General features: G+C 37.1%; 1 protein-coding gene across 1 annotated transcript in view; it reads left to right on the forward strand.

Annotated features, from left to right (window-relative positions):
- Positions 1-16,748, forward strand: part of USP25 (ubiquitin specific peptidase 25) — a 461,260-nt gene that overhangs the window by 108,141 nt on the left and 336,371 nt on the right. The window contains exon 27 of the mRNA XM_080562087.1: positions 1,256-1,416. The gene's annotated coding sequence lies outside the window, so the exon portion shown is untranslated. The remainder of the gene's footprint in view (positions 1-1,255; positions 1,417-16,748) is intronic.

A 16,748-nucleotide genomic window follows, 5' to 3' on the forward strand; every position in this document is an offset into this window, starting at 1 on the left:
AGAGTGGTCATATACTTGCGTGTTTTCTGGCAAGTTGAAAATACTTTGGAGTGTTTGGATCACTGAACTGCGTAGTGGTGCTAAAGTAGCACAATTTGGTGTAATTTCTACTGTAAGAAATCCTTTAACAATGTTTTTATTACGTTGTTAAGAGTTAAGTGTATGTATCATGCAGCCATGTATTTAACTGTTGTCCCTCCACCATTTCATGAGGTGCTACTTACTTTGGGACAGCTTCTAAAGAAAAACTTCTTCCTTAAATGTTTTATTACACATGATTCTAAGTTTATCTGATTTGCTTTCTATGTTTTTTCCCCTCCTACTCAATTCTTTGCTCTATGAGGAATGCTTCTCTTGTTGAGGTAAAGCTAAATGAGTCCTGCAAGCCTGGGAGGAGTTTAGCATGGTTGAGCAACGAGCCCTTTTTTCTGGTAGCTTTGGAAAAAACACCTTCTAGTTCAGCAAGCCCCAAGGCCATGGAGTGTCAGAAGCTGGGAGCATACAGTAGAGGAACAATTACTACGTTCTTGCCCTGAAATTTCACCTAGATTTCGTTATTGATTAATGGTAGGAGCTGAGTATGGGGCTGGAAGTGCTTTTGGCCTCACCCAGTACAGACAATTTCATGTTTCTGTCCCCTGACACGCCTGGTCCTTCCTGCTCACCTCATTCTACAGCATGGGCTTTGGCAGTAGGTCCTTGACCACACCTCAGCATCCATCCAGAAGGGTTGAGATGGCAAGCTACCAGACACCTCCCGTGGTCATTTCATACCCACTTCTGCAAGAGCAGATGCAGCTGTGCTAAGTCATTTGTGCTATTTCAAAAACATTGCCTGTAAGGTGCTTGGGTAAGGAAAAAAAAGAAAGCAGTCAAAATGAGAAACTTTGGCCAGCTGTGCTTCGCAATGCCTCTCAGTAGAATGCAATTGTTGTCTTTCTCCCGTCTAAACCAAGGCTGAAATTTAATTTGAATGTCCTCTAGCCGTGCAATACCCCTGGGAATGAATCCTATAAAACACGCTGTGTCAGGCCTATACGAACTGTAGACCTGTTTAGTCTGAATGAGCTTTAACTTCATTATGTCTGTACAGAATAATTAGTAGAAAACTGAAATGCAATTTTGTCTAAAGAATGGCAGTTCTGAGGCTTTACCTCACCTATAGCCTTGCAAGGCTTTTAGTGTCCTGACAAGCAATCAGTCAGAGCAGGAATGTTGAGTGCATTCATTTTTTACTTCAGTTCTTTTCTTACAGGAGCTCAAGTGACGCCACTGAAACCCTGGCATTTATCACAGACAAAATTAGGTCAGAAGAGAGCAGAGGTACTGAACTGAAAAGAGATAAATTCATCCTTAGAAGGAAAAAAAAAAGTCTCAAGCTGCAAACTTGAGTTTAATTTGTCTCCTCCACATAAGGTAAGAGTTTTCCTAAGGGATTTTCCAGCCAAGTAAGCAGTATCTTATAAATGTACTAGCAAGTTGTATAGGGAGACTATGAAATACCCTTTGTCGGGCTATGTAACTACAAGTAGCTAAAGAACAGAACCATTTTTTTCCCTAAATGTAAACAAAAGCATCCTGAGGAAGAATCTGTTCTGGTTTAATCTTACAGTTAGTGTCCAGTCATGCAAGCTGATGAGCATGTTTAGGTAGCAGTGACATTGGCAAGATTCGCCTGTTGTTATTTCTCAGGACCCTAGTACTTGTGTTCTGGTTACTACCAGCATGATGATAAAGCTGAGATATGAAAGTTGACATATATACAACTACTGCTGTGATATTTTCTAATGTGAAAAATTATGACTTTCTAATTGACAGTTAAGGAAAACTTTAGCATCTTTGATGTAGAACATATTCCTTAATTGCACATTCTGTTATAGTTTAGATAAAGTTTTGAACATTTCACTTAGGAAATAGTCTCCTAAAATACTCCATGTATCTCCAGATACCTCTGGTTTTACCTAAATAACTTTCAGAACTTACTGGTGTATTTGCCACTTGCTCATCAACTCATGTAAATCTGAGATTACTCAGATCCTTTCTATAGGGTTTCTTCTCTTTTAAAAGCTTCTGTAAGTGATTAATTTTCCTGTTGAAATCACTGAGCCTACCTAAATCTGTAACACTAATGACTCTAACAATAAGCTGGGTAAGTTTGGATAATTACTCGAGATCTCTCTGCATTAGTTATTTTTGTTTGGGGAGTAGAATTATTCAAAACTTTCTTACAGCCTACCTACAACTTTCTGCCAGACTGCAGTCATCTGTTTCACATCCCATAGCACTGCATGTAACATTTAATATCCCAGTGAATCAAAGTCTCCTTCAGCAGACAGGATGAGGAGAAGAATATTGGAAAGGGCAAGCAGGATAGTGGAGATGGTGTCTGATGATTTTTCTAGTGATAATAATGTGTTATATTCCATCTTGTGCATTGGTCCTGTTATTTACCTTTATGATGTGACTGAATTCCTTGAGGCTACTCACGCATGCAATCTTAAGCACACATGTTTGCAGGCTCGCTGCCTTCATTCACAGGTTGTGTGAGCTTTGTGAGTTCATTCTGAATAAGAATGACAGGGTGCCTGAATGCATGCTTCTGCAAGGGAAAAATAAGGCAGAACAAGGTGTTTCCTGATCTGGGAAACCGAACAGGAGGAAGAACTTGACAGAGCTCTGACCACCAGGCTGTGACTCTGACAGCAAGCAGCTGAGGTGACCTCTGCAATACAACATGAAGCAAGCCAGCCAAACACATGTGGTTCCAGATGTTCTGTGCTTTGTGTCAAATCAAGGTTATGAATAGAGTCCACATAATGCAAGTGTAAAATACCTGAATAGAAACACCTCCAAAATTTGACATCTTTACCCTAATACTGCAGCTACACCAAGTGTATTTGACAAACAAGCAGATGTTTGTTTAAGAGCATCTCTTCTGACCAGGTCTAACGCTAATTAACTTGATACTGCTTATATTTCTAATACTTGCGTAACTTTTGGTATTTCTGATACTACAGCTTATTTTTGTAAATGTTTTTGGCCAATTGTCAAATACTTGTGTACAAGCAATGACTGAATTTGTAGCCATGTCTTAGGGTGTCAGACATGGAACTTTTTAGATAATTTATTTCAAGAATTATAAATGTAATTCAACATATCCTATAGTAAAATCAGATGCCTGAAAGGAAAGGACGAACTTTTTATAAGATTGATAAACCAAAGTTATTCTATTAAGATCCTATTGTTATTGCTAGAACATATAATTAACTGGCATCTAAAGAATTACCACATCTGCATGTGGGAAGAATAAATCACTGAGGTAGAAAGAACGAGACCTTCTTAATGTCCTTGTAAATAACAACGAAAATCTGAAGATTTGCCTGGGAGCTGATGTAAAAGAGGAATCTGGTTTAATGTGCTGACCTGATTCTGTTCCTCTTGGTAACCTTGCTATAAGGTTTTAAGTCAGATGGAGCATATTTGAGAACTTAAAAGAAAGTAGTATGGATAATAAAGTGTTTTAACTGGAATGCAGAAAGACACTGGGAATTCTAGTTTGTTTGTTTGTTCTGTTTTGCTTCAAATACGGCAAATGGTTTTAGAGCATAAGTGTATATATAAACCAAAGTGTGTTTGTTTGCCTGTGCTGTTGCTTAGATTTGAAAAAAAAAAACCAAAAACAACAACAAAAAAGTGTACACCTGTGCATAATAGATATGTAACTATACACACATTATAGTTCACTGCAATAAAGGATGATTGCTTTCTTAAGAATAACAGAATACATTTCAATACAAACTTTAATAGGCTAATGATGTCTTTCAGCCATTAATAGCCCAAATGGATGCAGCTATTTTTTTCTTCAGAGTCGATGAAGAAAAATATATGGAAACACCTTATCTGCATTGTAAAATATCAGCCTTGTTAGATACCACGGCTTAAAAATAAGACTGAGAAAAACTAAGCTACATGTATAGCTAAGCAGTAGTACATTTGCAAATGTGTGATAATGTGGATTACAGACTCACTTACTGGCTCAGATTAACTGCTTGCTCTGATACCAAATGAACACGTTGCTAGAGCATTTCTCTTTGAAATGTTCCCAAAGCTGCAGTTGCTCAAGGGCTGTAAGGGGCAATCATATGAGACAAGGATAAGTCAAATGTCTCTTTTGAAGTGCCGAATTGTATTTTTATTTTTTTTTTGAGCAGTATTCTCAAAATGGAAGTTAAAGTTCAGTCTTCTGCAGGAGAGCTTCAGTGCAATCTGTACTTTGGAGAAAAATCACTGTCATTTAAGTGCAAATGATAAGGACTTTTGCTGTCCTAAGTGAAAGTCCAGGACTTCAAAGTTCAGTTTTTGCCTTGCACCAGTTGTTGGCTTCTGACATCTAAACTCTGAAGTGAGGTTGATCTTTGCTCTGAAAATTGATAATTTGGTCTCAAAGGTTGAAATTGTCAGGGAAAAAAACAGACCTATCTAAAGCTGAATTCTGGTTTTCATTTTGACAGACTGTTCCTGCATAGGAATTGTCAGAGTGACTGCACTGTTTTTCATTTGCCCTATGTCTGCCTTGTATGAATGGAGCTGATTGAGAATTTTCCAGTTAAAGAAATCTGGTCTAATTCCGATTCATAAAAAATCTTCCTAATCACACGTTAGGGGTGGAAGATAAGAGGGGAAAAGGGGAACGTGTGTGTGCATGTTCTGCTGCCAAATAACAAGTAACTCAGTTATGGAAGCTCCTACTGCAAGCTAAGGTTCAGGCTGAGATTGCCACCTCTCCTATCCCTCAGCCACCAGCTATCCAGGTAATTTCTCTCACTCTGTTCGTGCAAAGCGGAATAGCTCCAATGGAGCTGGACACACTCAAAACAGCTGGTGATCAGGTTACACCTTTGGGATCTTTGAGACCAAGGTTCTAGCCCCATTTTTGAATCAATGAGAAGAATTAATTTTTGGAACAATTTGAACAAAAGGATTCTCTGCCATGCAAAATCCCGTATCAAGCAAATCAGGTGTTTGAGTTCGTATCTCTGATGGCTGGAGGTGTGCTCCACCTGTGGAGGTATGCTGAATTGAATCTGAGTCCATAATTGAGAATAAGTTACAAACTTTGAAAGCCTTTGTTTTCACACCATCCTGATGTGACATGCACTTTTTTTGGTTGTTGTTTGTATCTTCATCTTCCACAGGATTTCTCTCTTAGCTTGTAGGGCAGTCTGTAGTACTGTCACCACATGCCTCTCCCTCATGTTGTATCACTTGCAGAACACTTGTCAAATGCCATGCATTGCTCCGATAACCTCCAAGGAGTAAGTTAGGGGATGTGTAGCAGGTTAGGCTGTCAGTGAGATCTCAGCTTTGCTGTGGAAGGTAGGTAGGCAGTGAGGGAGGGAGCGGGAAAATGAAGGAAATACAAAAGGAGGCAATGGAGTCATGGACAAGTTAAGTGATATCATACACAGTGTATTAAAAATACACTCCTCTACAAAGTAAATGTAGTCAATAATGACTTACAAAATGCTTAGCTGAGGAAAGGATGACTGTCTGGCAGTGGATTTCTGTGAAGTGATACTAATTTCAGTGGTTTTAGTTTTCTTCGTGAATGGGAACCACTGTCCTTTTCTAGATCAATCTGTTTGGAGATGTCCGTGTAACTTCTGCCTTGTTCTCTTGTCTCTCATCCTTGTCTCCTCCTTGCTTTATTCCCTCACTGCCCTCCCCAGACATCTCATCCAACTGCCTTTGTTTGCTTCCTCCCTGTCTGTCCTGCCTGTGCTGCTGGCTTTGAAGCACTGGGGAAACCAGACTAAACAAGATCTGCCCACGCTGTGCCCAGATGAGTGTTCAGGCAGTGGCATGCTTCAGGAGGGGAGCCAGTGCTTGGGACAAAATAACTTAAAATCATTGCATTTTAAGTTGCAGATAATTTATACACCAGTCAGGTTTGCTTGCTTGATTGCTAAGGTAGGCTTATTTGAAATTTTAAATGCTGTTAAATGTCAAGATGTACAACTAGATCAATGCATGCCCCTCACTCTTAGACAAGCACGTCTTCCAAAGCATACTGGAAAGAACTGATACAGTAAGAATTATCTTGATATCTATGATTGATTATCTATGATAAATACAGTAAGTACAATTCTCACACATGAACATAAAGGAGCCAGTACTAGCTGCATGTGTTGTGTTTGTGACACCAGGACTGTAACCAGTTCTGGCATTATTAGTGTGGCCATATGGGGCTGTAACACAACTCGAGGTAGCCTAGTGGTAACTCTCTGAGAATTGACACTAGTAGATGCTTAAGCAAGAATATATAATGTATCAGCATACAGTGATACTTCCCAAGGATATTTTCCTAGCCTCCAGCTATCTGTAGCTCAAGAAAGGTAATGGCTTTGCCGTGAAAAAAATGAATAGCTACCCATTTAGTATTTGTAATGAGGGAGTGAACTCTGTAGCAAATGTTATATGAACACATAAAGACTGTGCAGTCTGTATATACAAGTAGGGGAGATAGGGAATTAATTTCCCCATTTCCTGCCTTATGAATGTTTTACTTAAGAGCATTTATATTATTTTTTAGTTAAGTTGTAAAAACAAGGGTTGAGTCTCATCTCTTGGTAAGGAGTGACTTAAGAGGGGAAACCTACTACTACTACTGCTACTAAACCTAACTAATAAACCTGATAACCTAATAAACCTAATACAGTAACATTTAACAATGTTCTGGATGTTGTAAACAGTGTTTCTTATTCTCATTGTAATCCTAGTCTTTAAAGGTAGGCAAATTCATTTAAATTTTGATAGCCATTTCATTCATTTTATAGGTGAATTCTTTTAGTATTAGTAGCACATTTAATCCATAATGTAAGTCTAAAGCATGATAGTGATTATGGCCAATTATTTCTCTTTTACGTAATTCATTGTAGGAGCAGATACAGATCTCTGGAGAATATTTTCAGATAGTGTGAATAGCTGTTCCGTGTAAAATTTCCTCATGTTCTCTCTCAAAGAATCTTGTGACAAATATATATCTATCTTAGTTCATTACTGTTCAAAATCTTTTGTAAAGAGATTTGACACAGATCAAGTTGGTTTGTTTGTTTGTTACTGCAGAGATGCATTAAAGAGTAGTAAGCAAAGATTAAGGTTGTTTATTTTGGAGAGAATTTAGAAAATAAATGTAATTTAATTCCTAATGCAAATCTTTCTTTATATATAGAGTACATGATCCCTTTTGCTTTCCAATTTTAGGCCCTGGTCCTGCAAATTCAAGCATATAAGATCATGACACAAGAAAATTGTAGAGATCTGCTGCCTCCAGATCTGAGCTAACCCTGAAAATGCAGCCCAGGAAAGTCTGTTCAGCAAATCTTTTATAGAGCTGGAGAGCCTCTGGAGATGACTCCAACTTAGCTTATTTAGAATCTGGATCTTATCTAGCAGGAAGCAGAATTGTTCCAGGCCCCACCACGGTGATTATTTTTACATGAGGCTGTTGTTTAAAAAAAAGAAGTAACATTGGAGCTGAAATAAGGAACCAACTTATCATTCCCTCCTGCATGATAATGGCAAATGGCCATGTCCTCAAGTTCCCTCCTGCCTGTGCATCTTCCAGATCCATCAGTTTTTATCCCTCTATTTTACACTTGCACAGCCACAGTAAGGATGGAAAGTGCTCTTGTGTACAGGATATTCTCCTGGACTGGAGGACTTAGAAGGGGGTCTAGAAACCATTTTTTAAATGCCTTAGCAAATGGTCTAAACATAAGCTTGTTAAACTAAAGAAAGATGCTGTCACCTTCCCCTTCCACTTCTCTGATTTGCCCAGGCAGAGATTCAGGTGTGCATACAGATTTGTTTAGTTAAGCTGCTTCCTGGTCAGCCTTTTGAACTTGTATGTCTAAACTATAATTCCTGAATTTTGTCTATTTTAGGTACCTAATTTTTAAGTAGATTTGGCCTTCAGTCTGCCATAATAAATCTTGTTCATAGACATAATGGCAAAGTCCCTCTTCTCTCAGATTTTGTCATCGTGTGGACTACTGTAGATGTGAGTGATTTATTTTTAATTCATATGATTCTTTTCCTTATTGCAAGAACCTCTTGTGGCTATTTTATTTGTGGCTATTCAGTCTTTGTCAAAGAAAAATTTTACATGGATGTGGGAAAGCTATAACACAGGCTGATAAGGTGATTCGGATGGTCTAAGGCTGTAGTGTTCGTGTTACCATGGTTATTTGCCAATCAGCTGTCTTCTCTAATTGGAGTATAACAGCTCCAGCCATCTATCAACGAAACGTTGCAGCATCAGTCTCTGGCCTTTTCCTGAACTCTTAAGAATTGTGACTTTTCTTTGAACTCTCAGCTTTTAGTTCCACTGACCCTATTGCCCATTTATAACTGGTGTGCCATTTATCACTCCCAGACTTAGAAATATGGTTGGTGGAAAAGACTCAAGTGCAATCATTCACACCTGTGATCTTTTTGTATTTGGACTTCACGGTTTCTGCGTAGTGTAACTGATAGGGAGAGATTAGTTACCAAACTGTAATTCCATTGAAGGATTGTGATGATACCATACCATAAACTGTATATGATGCTCAAGAGGTTTGACATCATCAGGGTTCTGAGATTAATTTACAGCATCTACTATTAGTCTTTGTCAGTATCTGTTTTAGAAGAGGGTCTTTGTGTAACCCTAGTGTAAAATATAGGACATTTTGTAAGTCAGGAAACTTGCTGTTGTACTTATCCTCATGTTATTTGTTGAACTATAGCATGACATAATCCAGACTTGGTACAAAAAGACATAAATATTTATTTTTCTTACGCTACAGAGAAATTATCTGTACTGACTACTGACAAGATCTTGGCATATCAGACTGAATTGGGACCACTTTGGCATTTTAACAGTTTCGAGTTATAAAATAAATAAGACTAAGCAGGCTGTAAACCTATCGAAATGAGTTACTGGTGAGCCTAGAGTATCATTCCAGGAAAAAAAAATCAATGTGTAATTTAAAAACCAAATAAACCTACTCCTTACTCTCTTGCATTCCCTTTTCCCTGCATAGTTTCTGCTATTTGCACACACACACTTTTCTTGTGTCCCTAGGAACTAAAACTTTCCCTTCTTTGAGCTGTTCATCACAGCTTTCTTTTATCTCATTTTTCTTCTTCTCACTCTCTCCTGCATTTTCATGTGAATTTTTCTGTCACTTAAGCAAGAAACAGTTGAGTATGTTGTTTTGTAATGCCATTTTGGCCAAAGAATGCTTATTTTTAACATGATTTGGCCTTATGTAGAAGAAATAAGGAATTGCTTCAAAACTCAATTGAAGTATGAAAGCGTTGTTTATGGAGGCAAGAGATCTTACACATCATGTGATGGAGACTAGGTAAGGGAAGAGTTCAGAAAGCTGCATAGCTCCAGCTGAGACTTTGGGAAGAACTCTCTTGTTCTTTCAGTTATGAGATGAATGAATCCAAGCTCAGAAAAATTAAAAATTTTCCTTGAAATATATATTTTTTCTTTGCTACACTATGAACCACTCTAGAAAACAATGACTGGAATATTTATTTTAGTTGGCGTTCTCTAATCAAATATGCTGATATTTATGTGTGATTTAAAAAGCAAGGTAATTTCCTTTGATATGGTTCAACATTGAATGACATTTACCTTATTTGCTGTTCTTCCTTATGCCACTCTTTGCCTCCAATGTCCGGGCTTCCTGGCTGGACTGTCTCTGCCGTCCCATCTTCACGATTGCAAGATTCACATGGTGTGTTGTAGTGTAGGAAGGAAGGCTGCAGAGATGACTGAGTCCTTTTCCTAATGTTTGCCTTCAGTGCACTTTTTTAGGACAGAGGAGTATTAAGTTCCCATGAAGCATTAAATTCATGCTTGATAAGTAATATAAGGAAAGACTTTGAGACGCCAAATTTCATTGTAATTTTGTGTCAAAACTGATGAATCTTCTGTTGCATATTCAAAACTGCTTTTCTGTTTATCATGAAACACAGCCTCCTCTCTGGTGTTACTTACTGTTAGTGAAAATTTCTCAAAAACTTACCAAATTCGTTAGAAGGAAAAAAGCACACAGTAAAAGGCTACCTAGCCTAAGGACCAAGTAGTCAGGGACTCTCAAGCCACAAGAAAGGACTCAAAAGGGAAAGGTGTGGATGTAATTTTTTTCAGTCTTGGCTCCCTGGTGCATATAGACACTTCCTTGAAATCTGTGTAAAGTTTCTAATGCCCAGGTGAGACACAAGACAAGAGAGATGTTTTTAATTCATTCTCAGCGCTTTCTAATACCTAGCTGTAAATGTGCCGATATTCAAATCTTGTTTCCTCAGCAAGGCAGTTGTCTTGAGTCCTATATTGAAGGGCCTAAGTCTGATGAGGAAGCCTCATGAACAGCTGTGAATTTAATGTATTTTTTGTAGAAGTAGCTTTAATTTATGCTTTGCAGAGATCACCATTTAGAGTAAAGAAATACAGTGATATCCCAATTCAGCTATTAGGGTGCACTACCCTTGCATTTAATTGGTAGGTAATTGCAAATGTTGTATATACTGCAAGTATTTATGACCAGCATTGTGCTGAAAGGGTTTCAATTTACTTTTGTTCTTCATTCAGGATAAGCTACTTAAGCCACTTTGTTTCTGTATGCAAAGATAGTACTCCAATGAAACATTGAAAATTTTGTTTTCTTCAGAGGGGAAAACGTAAATGACAGGAAGCGGCAACTATTACATCTTTTAATGTCGACTGTTTAAGATGATGTAGTTTGAACAGTTTTTCATAAATCAGGTGTATTTTCGTGTAGTTTAAAATGCTCCATTTAGTCTTAAAACTAGTGAGAACTAGAAGCTGAGAGACTATGAAAGTGAAGGTTACTCTGGTTTAAATACTGACAAATTGGTTAATTGACTCTCGCATCGTTTACTGGAAGCTTCTCTGACATTTGCTAGCTCCCTAAAGTATGGCTCAGCAGTTTTTAGTTCCTATTATTTTAAATTAAGATTTCTCAGAGAGTAAGACATATTTTGGCCTAAGTTTCAGCAGATGTCTTTTGGAGATTTTATATTATAAATACAGGAAGGTTAGTATTACACCAGTTTCCACAGAAAACGCTCCTTCTAGAGACTGGGGATCTTGGTTTACCTGTGGACAATTGACTGAAGATTTGATTTAATTACATAAAAGTTGGCTCTCCGTAAGAAAGCTTTTTCATAGCTCTCTGCCTCTGCAACAACAAATCATTCTCTGCCTAAAAAGTACATGCAAGTTTTTTAGAGCCACCTGGGTGAGGTTAATTTTTTTTTTTCTTCAGTGATTTGGAAAGAAGGAAGAATCAATCTGTGCCTTGCAGGGGTAGAACATCATCCTCTTAAGAAACACTTGTCTACTCACTCTGTTTGGCTTGGGAATAGGATTAGCTTTATAGTCCTGAGACAGTTGACCCCAAAGAATTCCCTTCCCTAGTGTGCAGAAGGAAAAATTAGCACAATTAAGTTGCTTGTCTTTTAGTTTTTTTTTCTCAGTGGGTTATGAAAAATTAAATAATTAAAATTGGACTATAAATAATGCACTGAACTTGCTCTGCTGAGAGGTGCAATGTTGTCCTTCTCAGTAGGAGGACAATTTATACTGTAAATAAAATGAGTTCATTCTGTTGGCCAGGGACTGAAGGGGCAAGTGGGAAAGGAGGGTCTAGTGCAAGTTGCACAGTGGTATGATCCAACTTTGATTTATCAGACCTAGCCTTGCTTCTGTGTCTCCACACAATTTAAACACGAGTTACTTCAGCATGTACCTATGAATTTAATTGAATAAACTCCCTTTCTGGTGATCTTTTTTTTTGGTGTTGGTTTTGTTTGTTTGTTTGCTTATTTGCTTGTTTGTTTATTTCTTCATATGGTTTACATGGTCTGTAATAGATACTCTTAGCCCTTCCCCTTAGGTTGAAAAAAATTGTAGTGGCTGCTGATGCTGTTTTTAATGTGCTTTTTTAACATTGTGTTCTTCAAATTTGAAGTTCAGGAAAAAATCTTTTATTTTACTGACAGCAAAATGCCTACAGCTTAGATTCATTGAAAAAGTGAAAATACTTTGTGACATGAATGCAATTTACCCTCTTCACATTCCCCATATAGTGCTCTCTGCTACGTTTGCTTCCCGTGTACTTTCAACCCCATCAAAAATGCCCTAAGGTCCCACTTGATAACACTCATAAGCCAAAGTGGTCTGAACCTCTGGAAGATGATCAGAATGGTCTGCAAATTGATACATCTGAGCATTCAAAAAGACCTGGGAAAGACTGCTTTCTCCTGGAGCATGCTTGTAATTTCGGATTTGATGATAGTTTCACTTCTTGGAATTACATGTACATATTAAGGATTCATATTTAATAGACCTCTCTTTCTGACTGTTAAGAACATGCAAATTAAGGCACAGAAATATTTTGAAAGGTGGTATCTTGATTGTTTTTTGTTTGTTTGTTTTGTTTTTGTTTTTTCCTTGAGTGAAGTTACTATAGACAAGCAAAAGGAAGAATGATGACAACCAAGTAAAAATTAATCCACTGCTATTATGGGACTCATAGGGAAGTTGTGAGAAGGAGATAAGGTTTTAAGGGAGAAAAAAAAATAATGGGGGGGGGAACAGTAATGGTGCACATGATGTTTTTTGCTGTTGTTTTTCTGTTTGTTCGTTTTCATAATTTCATAATTTGAGAGTAAGGCATGACTATGATTTTGACATATGATTTTCTTATTTTATTTTTATGGAAAGCTTAGAAAGGTTGGATAATTTCCTTTAGTTCTACAAACAGAACTGCACTTCTGTAGAAGCTCCCTGTCCTAACTTGCACTGAGGAGGAAACAGATGCCTTAATAAATAAAATACAGTATGTAAATGAAATACATCAAGAAAGACTGGGTAATATGTGTGTAAGAACGTTATAAAGAACTAATAGGTGAGTCTGTCCACTTGAAACTGTAAGCATTGTCATCTTTAAGTTGCCCACATATTTGCTCTTACGAGCATTTTATGCTTTCATTGAATGTCCTTATAGCTAATTATAGGTTCTGTAGTGATCTATACTGGAATTCATACTGATTTCTTGATTGAACCTATTGACTTTGAGTGTTTAAATTAGAGCTGCAATAGTCATCTACACCAGCTTGCAAAGTCAAGGGCTTGGAAAGCCCCACGTGGGTCTCACGGCATCTCAGGCAAGCTTGAAATGTGTTCCCAGGCTGCAGGTCCATGTTCATTCATGTATATCCTTTGGACAAGTAATGCTGCACAAGCTCAGAGGTTGCAGTCTATCCAGGCTGAAAAATGTAGACAGATGAGCACTGAGACAGGGCTTTTATTTTTCCCAAAGAATACAATTGCCAAACAGCATAAAGTCTAGCATTAATGCATGTTTCTTCTGAAAGAATATGGAGCCATCTTTAGAAGGAGGCTTTTTCTCCCCTAAAATGCATTTAAATATATAGATAGCATTTTTGTCCACAGCTTTGATTTACCTAGAAAGCTTGATATATATTCTGTAACCAGTTTAGGATCATTTGTCTTTTGAGCTGAGACTGAAACAATTTATCAATTTCCACTGTTAAAAATTCTCTTTGATTATATGCCTTACATAATTTCTTTCATCTGTAGTAACTGTCTTTTGAGAAAGAGTAATATATTGAAAGGACTTGGAGGGTTGTTTATACTGTAGCTGTGCTTAAAAACTCCAGCCAGAATTATGGTTCTGCTGTCTCACTTGCTGAGCATGTGGAAAGAGACAAAACTTCAGCCTCTTGTAATTTAATTGCATAAAACTTTCTTTGAGGAAGGGAAAGTAGTATTGTTTGTTTGGCAGAGAGATCAAACTGAAGGACAGAAAAATCAGGGATGATATTTTCCTGACCTCAGCACAAGGAGTTTAGATGTTTAAAAGTTTACAGTTTCAGGTGTTGAGCAACAAAATCATGTGGTAGGCTGTCTAAGGATATCTACTCTGTATTTCACTGTTCAAATTAATACTCATTTATTTATTTATTTATTTATTTATTTATTTTAATATATGGGCAAAGGATTTTGAGTTTTGGATGTTGGGAACCCTGCTTCAGGTTGATTTAACAGAAATATTGTAAGAAGAATCTCCCTGACTTTCACTGCACAGGTTAAAGCATCTCTTCTCTGTTTTGCCTAGGTTTTATGGCTAGTTTAAATCTATAGCATGATCACTGAGTAGTTGAAAAAAATATATGTTAAGCTTGGGGGTCTCATTGTTTCAGCTGGAAAGAAACATTTTGTATGATATGGTTTAGAATACTTATACCTTGCCCCCAAATCTCACTGTTACACACAAAACAAAAACAAAACAAACAAACAAAAAATCCTACCACCTTGGAAATAAAAGGCACATCTTTGAGCAAAGTACTTGTTAAGCTTCAAAAGTCTTTAAGTTAATCTCTTTTCCATTAAATATGTATGTTTTTGGCACTGTGGGGGGAACAAACTTAATGTCAAAATCATAATTAGCAGGAGGAGTATTCTTTTGTTTTATATAGACAAAAAAATGCATAACCTAATATACATATATATATTTTTTTTTTCGTCCCCATAGTTCACTGTTTTCCATATGTTCACTGTTATGGTCTTCTCTTCTGTAGAATTTTTCCTGCAGACTATGAGAATCTTTTCTTCCCTTGTGCAAGAAAGTTGGTTGCATCATGTTTTTCTTTCCTTTTTTTTTTTTTTTTCTTCTTTTTTTAAAGGTGTGTGTGAGGAGGGGGACTGATGAAGAACTGTCTGAGTCTCTTGAACTTCTGTCTAGCAATATAACCCTTGGCCATCCTTTCTCTTTCTTATTATTGCTTACTACTTATAAAATACTCCAACCAGATTTGTACATTTTCAGAAATGGGATTAAAATAAATTTGAAAATAGTTTTAGGGTAAGCAGTTTTGAAGGACAGAATAGTGCTAAAGATAATCCTTTTCTAATTATAATGCATCTTTTAATCATTGGATGTTTTTCTCTCATCTTAAATATCAGTAGACTGTTGTCCAAGAGGAGTACAGATTGAATGCACTGTTGGTCAAGCACCTTTCAAACTACCATTTAATTTTAGCCTCTTATTGACAGTACAAATGTCCATATTTTGAAATGTTATGCCTACAAGCAACAGAGACTTGCAAGAAAACTTAGTATTTACATCCACTTTTGAAACTGTTGCTGGTCTGCAATAGAGTTATTTAGTTCAAGAGTTTTTCTTTCATAATTTTTTGGAAGATTTACTCAATGTTTGGAAGGTTTGTTTTAAATGTCTTATGTTATAATCTTAAACAGGTAAAGACAGTCAAAACGAATGATGTGAATGATGAGTTTTTTTAGCTGTCTTTTTCTGTGTTCCAAATTCTTTCCTGGTTTACTTAACAGTATCAGATATTGTAGTTCATGCTGGGACTTCTGAATCTAGATATGCTCGCATGTTTTCTCTCTGCACCTGCTCTGAAATATTAAAGAGAATTTATTAAAAACAAAACAAAACAACAACAAAAAACCCTTGCACTGTTAAAACTCAAAATCTTCCCTTATTCTGCCATGTCACTTCTATTTTATGTCACTGAGCTTTTTGAAAATGTGTCCTCTACTTTCTAGGTGAGGGCTGAAGAGCTGAGCATTCATACAAGCTGTAGCAAATCAAGGCCTCTTCAGAAAGACTGTGAAGTGGCATTGAGTATAACCATTAACTGAGAATGAGGAAAAGGTGTTTTAATGTTCAAAATATAAATATTTCAAATTCAAATTGAGACTTGAAAGGGAAGCTTTTCTTTTTTTTTCCTGTTTTTTTCTTTCTTTTTTTTTCTTTTTTTTTCTTTTTCCCTTCTCTTGTTGTGCAGCATGCAGTAAAATTTCACTGTGGCTAAATTCTTGAGATTCTTTGACTCACAAAGCCTGAAAAGACACGTGAACTCTTTGCTGTAAGACGTGGTCCCTGTCTGTATGATAATACTGGAATGTCAGTCATGGGGTTACTTGGACAGACTTCCACTAATAAAGTGTGAAAGACACCACCACAAACATGTTTGTTATTAAAAACACATGGATTTAGCACCTGCTTACATGCCATTAGAAACCTTATGCCTGGGCATAACACTTGAGCGGTTGGCTCACGCTGTACGTGCCTCCCAGATCTCCCACCACCCTGGCTGCCATGTGTTTCCCCTAGCGCATCACCACACAAGTCCTTTGAGAAAGTCACACGATGCCTGAGGCCTCCTTGTTTTTAGCATAGGGTGAAGAGCCTCTCTTCTTGCTTGTATTGGCAAGGAGATGAGTGAAGTTTGAGATTTTGCACCTTTTCCTATGCTTTTTTTTTTTTTTTTTTTAGATTAGATCTAAAATATTTCACATTTAGATTATAGATCCTGCAGGATTGGGATAGGAGTTTAAGTACAACAAAGAATGACTGTGTATATTCTCTTAATGTCATTATGAAGTAACTAAATATTATAATCCCAGTTTATGTGATGGAGAAATGGAGTCACAGACTTACAGTCTTTTGGACTTACAGTCCAAAACTGTAAAGTACTTGGTATGCTACAGGGTTAGAACATAGAAGCTTTCTTGGCCCTATGCCCCAACCACCATCAATAAATAAGGCTGCTTCTCATTAGAGCTTAAATATAACTTGAGCTTTTGATCTCATGCTGAGAAAAAAATCCTG

This window comes from Anser brachyrhynchus, assembly GCF_964034855.1.
Source record: "Anser brachyrhynchus genome assembly, chromosome: 1".
NCBI lineage: Eukaryota > Metazoa > Chordata > Aves > Anseriformes > Anatidae > Anser > Anser brachyrhynchus.